The 9227-nt window shown below is 42.1% G+C and overlaps 1 long non-coding RNA gene across 1 annotated transcript; it reads right to left on the minus strand.

The window, feature by feature from the left end:
* Positions 1–1032: 1032 nt before the first annotated feature.
* Positions 1033–8495, minus strand: LOC107130917 (uncharacterized). Its single transcript, XR_001493680.3, has 2 exons — positions 8180–8495; positions 1033–1322 (listed from the first exon to the last, which is right to left on the minus strand). It is a non-coding gene; the product is annotated as an uncharacterized lncRNA (long non-coding RNA).
* Between the last annotated feature and the right edge of the window lie 732 nt (positions 8496–9227).

Below are 9227 nucleotides of genomic sequence, written 5' to 3' on the forward strand. Positions count from 1 at the left end.
CCAAACTAATCGACTAAGGTCATGACCCCAGGGTGATTCCCAAGCCCAGAGCCATGTCCACCCTGGACCTCACTACCCAGCCATGCTACCTGTGTCTAGGTCTGGGGGCAACTCAATTCTGCTTCTCTCAGAAGCTTCTGGTCAAATAATGGTCTGTCCTGCCTTGGCTGTGGTAAGGCTGTCACACAACCCATTTTGGGAAACTTTCATGGTGATGGTCAGGTTGGACGACCTGCTGCCTTTAACTCAGTGTCCTAGATGTCACCTGAAAGGCATCAGCTTCACAATATCCCACATCTTGAGGCTCTGAGCTCCCTGCTTGCTTCCTGGCAATGTGTGCTTAGTCAGCTTCATGGTTGCTTTAAGCTTCCCACTTACGATGCCTGTATCTTTGTTCAAGTTCTTTTAAACATATTTTGTTCCTCCAAATTGTGCCATTTGAATTTGGTTTTACTTTGACTGACTGATATTTTATGGAAATACATGATGATAAGCCCCCAGCAACTTGCATCCCCCTTAGCTGAAGTTTGAATGGGAGCCCTGAGCTGCACACTTCAATGGTGCTGAAAGAGGGTCCCAGAGAGGCAAGGAGGTGCATTTGGGCATGCGCAGCCCTGGCCAGCGATACCCTTTGCTTTATTCTTCTCAGTGTATGACCTCCAGACCTCCCAGCTCACTCATAGTCATAGCCAAAGTCACGTTTTGCCCTAATCTCCTACTCCCCTCCTCCTACTCCGTGGGGCACACCGGCCTCCTGCCTCCTTGGCCATGCCAGACACTGGCTCACCTACCTGGATGCCTTTACACACCTGTCCACAGGATGGCGCCGTCACCTCTTCCAGGTCTTTGCCCAAAAGTCACCTTCTCGGGGACTTGTTCTTCACCATTTGGTTATTTAAAATTACAGCAGATTCCTAGAACCAACCATCCCTTTTGCTTTTTTTTTTTTTTTTTTTGCCCTTCTCACCACTGAGCATACTCTTTATTGATTGTGTATTTCTCCCAACTACTGTGTAACCCTTTGAATATAAATTTTTTTTCTTTACAACTTTTATTTTCGGCTCAAGGGGTACAAGTGCAGGTTTTTTATATGGATGAATTGCGTGTCATGGGGGTTTGGTGTACAGATTACTTTGCCTATAATAAGTAGTAAGCACAATAGCCCATGAGTAGTTTTTAATCCTCATCCTCCATCTTCCACTCTCAGGTAGGCCCAGCGGTCCTTGTTCCCTTCGTGTCCATGCATATGCGGTGATCAGCTCCCACTTCCACATGAGATCATGGAGGACAGGTGTCTGTCTGGTTTGTTACCTTCCCAGTACCTGGGCAAGAGTGTGCATGAACTAATACTTTCTAAAGAATAAATTAATATTATATCCTCATATTATATAAAGAATATCATTTGAAGTATTTCTCCTTCTGTAACATTTCTCCAAGTAAAAATTAAATGCCTCTAGTAGAATAACTTTAAAACAACAAATAACTTCATTTATCCATAGATACATTTTTAAGACATCTTTTTACTTTGTTTTTTTATTTTTAATTTTTTTTATTATACTTTAAGTTCTAGGGTACATGTGCACAATGTGCAGGTTTGTTACATATGTACACTTGTGCCATGTTGGTGTGCTGCACTCATCAACTCATCAGCACCCATCAACTTGTCATTTACGTCAGGTATAACTCCCAATGCCATCCCTCCCCCCTTCCCCCTCCCCGTAATAGGCCCTGGTGTGTGATGTTCCCCTTCCAGAGTCCAAATGATCTCATTGTTCAATTCCCACCTGTGAGTGAGAACATGCGGTGTTTGGTTTTCTGTTCTTGTGATAGTTTGCTGAGAATGATGGTTTCCAGCTGCATCCATGTCCCTACAAAGGACACGAACTCATCCTTTTTTATGGCTGCATAGTATTCCATGGTGTATATGTGCCACATTTTCTTAATCCAGTCTGTCACTGATGGACATTTGGGTTGATTCCAAGTCTTTGCTATTGTGAATAGTGCCACAATAAACATATGTGTGCATGTGTCTTTATAGCAGCATGATTTATAATCCTTTGGGTATATACCCAGTAATGGGATGGCTGGGTCATATGGTATTTCTAGTTCTAGATCCTTGAGGAATCGCCATACTGTTTTCTACAATGGTTGAACCAGTTTACGATCCCACCAACAGTGTAAAAGTGTTCCTATTTCTGCACATCCTCTCCAGCACCTGTTGTTTCCTGACTTTTTAATGATTGCCATTCTAACTGGTGTGAGATGGTATCTCATTGTGGTTTTGATTTGCATTTCTCTGATGGCCAGTGATGATGAGCAATTTTTCATGTGCCTGTTGGCTGTATGCATGTCTCCTTTTGAGAAATGTCTGTTCATATCCTTTGCCCACTTTTTGATGGGGTTGTTTGTTTTTTTCTCGTAAATTTGTTTGAGTTCTTTACAGGTTCTGGATATTAGCCCTTTGTCAGATGAGTAGATTGCAAAAATGTTCTCCCATTCTGTAGGTTGCCTGTTCACTCTGATGATAGTTTCTTTTGCTGTGCAGAAGCTCTTTAGTTTAATTAGATCCCATTTGTCAATTTTGGCTTTTGTTGCTGTTGCTTTTGGTGTTTTAGACATGAAGTCCTTGCCCATGCCTATGTCTTGAATGGTATTACCTAGGTTTTCTTCTAGGGTTTTTATGGTTTTAGGTCTAACATTTAAGTCTCTAATCTATTTTGAATTAATTTTCTACTTATGGCTAGCCAATTTTCCCAGCACCATTTATTAAATAGGGAATCCTTTCCCTATTTCTTGTTTTTCCATTGTCAAAGATCAGATGGCTGTAGACATGTGGTATTATTTCTGAGGGCTCTGTTCTCTTCCATTGGTCTATATCTCTGTTGTGGTACCAGTATCATGCTGTTTTGGTTACTGTAGCCTTGTAGTATAGTTTGAAGTCAGGTAGCATGATGCCTCCAGCTTTGTTCTTTTGACTTAGGATTGTCTTGGCAATGCGGGGTCTTGTTTGGTTCCATATGAACTTTAAAGCAGTTTTTTCCAGTTCTGTGAAGAGTCATTGGTAGCTTGATGGGAATGGCATTGAATCTATAAATTACCTTGTGCAGTATGGCCATTTTCACGATATTGATTCTTCCTATCCATGAGCATGGTATGTTCTTCCATTTGTTTGTGTCCTCTTTTATTTCACTGAGCAGTGGTTTGTAGTTCTCCTTGTAAGTTGGATTCCTAGGTATTTTATTCTCTTTGAAGCAATTGTGAATGGCAGTTCATTCATGATTTGGCTCTCTGTTTGTCTGTTACTGGTGTATAAGAATGCTTGTGATTTTTGCACATTAATTTTGTATGCTGAGACTTTGCTGAAGTTTCTTATCAGCTTAAGGAGATTTTGGGCTGAGATGATGGGGTTTTCTAAACATACAATCATGTCATCTGCAAACAGGGACAATTTGACTTCTTCTTTTCCTAGCTGAATACCCTTTATTTCTTTCTCTTGCCTGATTGCCCTAGCCAGAACTTCCAACACTATGTTGACTAGGAGTGGTGAGAGAGGGCATCCCTGTCTTGTGCCAGTTTTCGAAGGGAATGCTTCCAGTTTTTGCCCATTCAGTATGATATTGGCTGTGGGTTTGTCATAAATAGCTCTTATTATTTGGAGATACATTCCATCAATACCGAATTTATTGAGAGTTTTTAGTATGAAGGGCTGTTGAATTTTGTCAAAGGCCTTTTCTGCATCTATTGAGATAATCATGTGGTTTTTGTCTTTGGTTCTGTTTATATGCTGGATTACGTTTATTGATTTGTGTATGTTGAACTAGCCTTGCATCCCAGGGATGAAGCCCACTTGATCATGGTGGATAAGCTTTTTGATGTGCTGCTGGATTTGGTTTGCCAGTATTTTATTGAGGATTTTTTGCATCAGTGTTCATTGGGGATATTGGTCTAAAATTCTCTTTATTTGTTGTATCTCTGCCAGGCTTTGGTATCAGGATGATGTTGGCCTCATAAAATGAGTTAGGGAGGATTCCCTCTTTTTCTATTGATTGGAATAGTTTCAGAAGGAATGGTACCAGCTCCTCCTTGTAACTCCAGTAGAATTTGACTGTGAATTCATCTGGTCCTGGACTTTTTTTGGTTGGTAGGCCATTAATTATTGCTTCAATTTCAGAGCCTGCTATTGGTCTATTCAGGGATTCAACTTCTTCCTGGTTTAGTCTTGGGAGAGTGTAAATGTCCAGGAAATTATCCATTTCTTCTAGGTTTTCTAGTTTATTTGCATAGAGGTGTTTATAGTATTCTCTGATGGTAGTTTGTATTTCTGTGAGGTTGGTGGTGATATCCCCTTTATCATTTTTTATTGCATCTATTTGCTTCTTCTCTCTTCTTTATTTTTCTTGCTAGCAGTCTATCAATTTTGTTGATCTTTTCAAAAAACTAACTCCTGGATTCATTGATTTTTTGGAGGGCTTTTTGTGTCTCTATCTCCTTCAGTTCTGCTCTGATCTTAGCTATTTCTTGCCTTCTGCTAGCTTTTGAATATGTTTGCTCTTGCTTCTCTAGTTGTTTTAATAGTGATGTTAGGGTGTCAATTTTAGATCTTTCCAGCTTTCTCTTGTGGGCATTTAGTGCTATAAATTTCCCTCTACACACTGCTTTAAATGTGTCCCATAGATTCTGGTATGTTGTATCTTTGTTCTCATTGGTTTCAAAGAACATCTTTATTTCTGCCTTCATTTCGTTATGTACCCAGTAGTCATTCAGGAGCAGGTTGTTCAGTTTCCATGTAGTTGAGAGGTTTTGATTGAGTTTCTTAGTACTGAGTTCTAGTTTAATTGCACTGTGGTCTGAGAGACAGTTTGTTATAATTTCTGTTCTTCTACATTTGCTGAGGAGTGCTTTACTTCCAACTATGTGGTCAATTTTGGAATAAGTGTGATGTGGTGCTGAGAAGAATGTATATTCTGTTGATTTGGGGTGGAGAGTTCTGTAGATGTCTATTAGGTCTGCTTGGTGCAGAGTTGAGTTCAATTCCTGGATATCCTTATTAACTTTCTGTCTCGTTGATCTGTCTAATGTTGACAGTGGGGTGTTGAAGTCTCCCGTTATTATTGTATGGGAGTCTAAGTATCTTTGTAAGTCTGTAAGGGCTTGCTTTATGAATCTGGGTGCTCCTGTATTGGGTGCATATATATTTAGGATAGTTAGCTCTTCCTGTTGAATTGATCCCTTTACCATTATGTAATGGCCTTCTTTGTCTCTTTTGATCGTTGATGGTTTAAAGTCTGTTTTATCAGAGACTAGGATTGCAACCTCTGCTTTTTTTGTTCTCCATTTGCTTGGTAGATCTTCCTCCATCCCTTTATTTTGAGCCTGTGTGTGTCTCTGCATGTTAGATGGGTCTCCCAAATACAGCAAACTGATGGGTCTTGACTCTTTATCCAATTTGCCAGTCTGTGTCTTTTAATTGAACCTTTTATTCCATTTACATTTAAAGTTAATATTGCTATGTGTGAACTTGACCCTGTCATTGTGATATTAGCTGGTTATTTTGCTCATTAGTTGATGCAGTTTCTTCCTAGCATCAATGGTCTTTACATTTTGGCATGTTTTTGCAATGACTGGTACCAGTTGCTCCTTTCCATGTTTAGTGCTTCCTTCAGGGTCTCTTGTAGGGCAGGCCTGGTGGTGACAAAATCTCGAAGCATTTGCTTGCCTGTAACGGATTTTATTTCTCCTTCACTGATGAAACTTAGTTTGGCTGGATATGAAATTCTGGGTTGAAAATTCTTTTCTTTAAGAATGTTGAATATTGGCCCCCACTCTCTTCTGGCTTGTAGAGTTTCTGCCGAGAGATCTGCTGTTAGTCTGATGGGCTTCCCTTTGTGAGTAACCCGACCTGTCTCTTTGGCTGCCCTTAAGATTTTTTCCTTCATTTCAACTTTGGTGAATCTGGCAATTATGTGTCTTGGAGTTGCTCTTCTCGAGGAGTATCTTTGTGGTGTTCTCTGTATTTCCTGAATTTGAATGTTGGCCTGCCTTACTAGGTTGGGGAAGTTCTCCTGGATGATATCCTGAAGAGTGTTTTCCAACTTGGTTCCATTTTCCCCCTCACTTTCAGGCACACCAATCAGACGCAGATTTGGTCTTTTCCATAATCCCATATTTCTTGGAGGCTTTGTTCATTTCTTTTTCGTTTTTTTCTCTAGACTTCTCCTCTCGTTTCATTTCATTCATTTGATCTTCAATCATTGATACTCTTTCTTCCAGTTGATCGAGTTGGTTACTGAAGCTTGTGTATTTGTCACGTATTTCTCATGTCATGGTTTTTGTCTCTGTTAGTTTATGGCCTTCTCTGCATTGATTATTCTAGTTATCCATTCTCCCATTCTTTTTTCAAGATTTTTAGTTTCTTTGCACTGGGTACATAGTTCCTCCTTTAGCTCTGAGAAGTTTGATCGACTGAAGCCTTCTTCTCTCAACTCATCAAAGTCATTCTCTGTGCAGCTGTGATCCATTGCTGGTGATGAGCTGCATTCCCTTGGAGGGGAGATGCGCTCTGATTTTTTGAATTTCCAGCTTTTCTGCCCTACTTTTTCCCCATCTTTGTGGTTTTATCTGCCTTTGGTCTTTGATGCTGCGATGTACTGATGGGGTTTTGGTGTGGGTGTCCTTTCTGTTTGTTAGTTTTCCTTCTAACAGTCAGGATTCTCAGCTGTAGGTCTGTTGGAGATTGCTTGAGGTCCACTCCAGACCTGTTTGCCTGGATATCAGCAGTGGAGGCTGCAGAAGATAGAATATTGCTGAACAGTGAGTGCTGCTGTCTGATTCTTGCTCTGGAAGCTTCATCTCAGGGGAGTACCCCGCCATGTGAGGTGTGAGGTGTTGGTCTGCACCTAGTGGGGGATGTCTCCCAGTTAGGCTACTCAGGGGTCAGGGACCCACTTGAGCAGGCAGTCTGTCCGTTCTCAGATCTCAACCTCCATGCTGGGAGATCCACTGCTCTCTTCAAAGCTGTCAGACAGGGTCATTAACATCTACAGAGGTTTCTGCTGCTTTTTATTTAGCTATGCCCCATCCCCAGAGGTGGAGTCTATAGAGACAGGCAGGTCTCCTTGAGCTGAGGTGGGTTCCACCCAGTTCGAGCTTCCCGGAGGCTTTGTTTACCCACTTAAGCCTCAGCAATGGCGGTCGCCCCTCCCCCAGCCTCGCTGCCACCTTGCAGTTAGATCGCAGACCGCTGTGCTAGCAATGAGGGAGGCTCCATGGGCGTGGGACCCTCCGGGTCAGGTGTGGAATATAATCTCCTGGTGTGCTGTTTGCTAAGACCCTTGGTAAAGCGCAGTATTAGGGTGGGAGTTACCTGATTTTCCAGGTGTTGTGTCTCAGTTTCCCTTGGCTAGGAAAAGGGATTCCCTTCCCCCTTGCGCTTTGCAGGTGAGGCGATGCCTTGCCTTGCTTCAGCTCTCACTGGTCGGGCTGCACCAACTGACCAGCACCGATTGTCTGGCACTCCCCAATGAGATGAACCCGGTACCTCAGTTGAAAATGCAGAAATCACCCGTCTTCTGTGTCGTTTGTGCTCGGAGCTGGAGGCTGGAGCTGTTCCTATTCAGCCATCTTGCCTACATCTTCCTCTTTTTACTTTTTTGTAAAAGTTTTGAAAAACTTTTTTTCAGGCAATAAAAGTAATTCAGAATCATTGTAAAGAGTTTTTAAAAAGTACTATTCTTTTTAAAATTAGTAATTAGTAATAATCCCAGAGTTAACCGATGTTAGCACTTTGCTGTATTTCCTTTTGTATTTTTATCTATGCGTGCACATTTGCATGGACACACACACATACTTCTATAAATACTTAATATTTGTCTACATGCACACGTGTGTGTGTGTACATGTGTGTATATATATATATTTAGGTTGGAATTGTACTATGTTTACTTTTATCATGTACTATGCCAAGAACATATTACGTATTGCTCATTGCTGGTCTTTCTGGAACACTATGTTCAGAGATATATTATCATTTCACCACATATAATCTATCATAATTTAACTAGTATGCTATTGTGGATAATAAGTGTTTACATTTTCATTATCTATTGAGTTTATTGGTCTTTAACAGATCTCACTTTTATCTATTCTAATTCCTTTAGCTTATTTTGCTTGTATATTTTACCTATCAATAACCTTCAAAGTTTAGTCTTTTGTTCTTATGTTCTTTCAGAATGGCATTCTCTTGACTCTCAGTGGTTTCATCCCATGGCCTGTTTACCTTTAGTTCCTTGATTCTACCTGTCTCATCTTCTTTGTATTTTCTAGAGTAGATCCCATTTCCAGAATGTTTCCTGGCAGGCTTTCACTGTGGTGAATGGGAACAACGTGACCCCACAGCTCACTTCCTACTCTGTCAGAACCTCCTCCTCAAAGAGCACACTCAGGACCTAAGGTTCTTCCCCCTGTGGCTGGCCAGGTTACAGTGCCCTCTGGAATCACATTCCCAGCCCTCCCTTGCTGAGAGAGGAACATTCCATGTTCTAGAGTCTCTAACATGTGCAGCCCCTGATGACGAGCAAGAATGTCCCCTCTCACCCAGCCTTGTTGGAGCCAAGTGAATGAAGCCCAGGCAGGCCTGGAGAAGCTGCCCGAGGAGCCTCAGTAGTCAATGCTGGCATCGTTTCTCTCTCAGCCCCTGTCTCCGTCACTTTGAAGCTTTCTACTGGTTTCCTTTGAGTCCCCTCAGCTCCCCAGTCAGATCAAGGAAGAGCTGGTTGTTGCTCTCACAGACTTCAGGGACAAGCAGATCTGAGCACCTTGAGGGTCAAACAGACCTGCCCCAACTGCAGCGTTAAGGAGGAGATCCACTTCTTAAAAGTGTGGGGAGACGGCTATTGGTGGGATGCTCTATTCGCATCTGTCCCCACTGCTTGTCCACAGAATGGTTCCCTGTATTCTGGGAGTAGCGTTCCCTGGCTTCTCTGAGCTTCCTGCAGTTCATGACAGGCTGTTTCCCTTGATGGAAGCCTTTCCTCTTCTTCCACATCTGGCTGACTGCATGTCCTTTGGAGCAAGCCCTCTGGACTGAGGACTCAAATCTCTGATTGATCCGCCCACTACTCAGCTCCATGGTCTCAGTGATGTCCATGAGCCTCTTGACATGGGACCCATTCACAAGGGAAGGCACCTCCCCACAGATGCACCTAAAAGCTGTGGACCCTGTGATTCTC

This window comes from Macaca fascicularis, chromosome 9, assembly GCF_037993035.2.
Source record: "Macaca fascicularis isolate 582-1 chromosome 9, T2T-MFA8v1.1".
NCBI classification, from domain to species: Eukaryota; Metazoa; Chordata; class Mammalia; order Primates; family Cercopithecidae; genus Macaca; species Macaca fascicularis.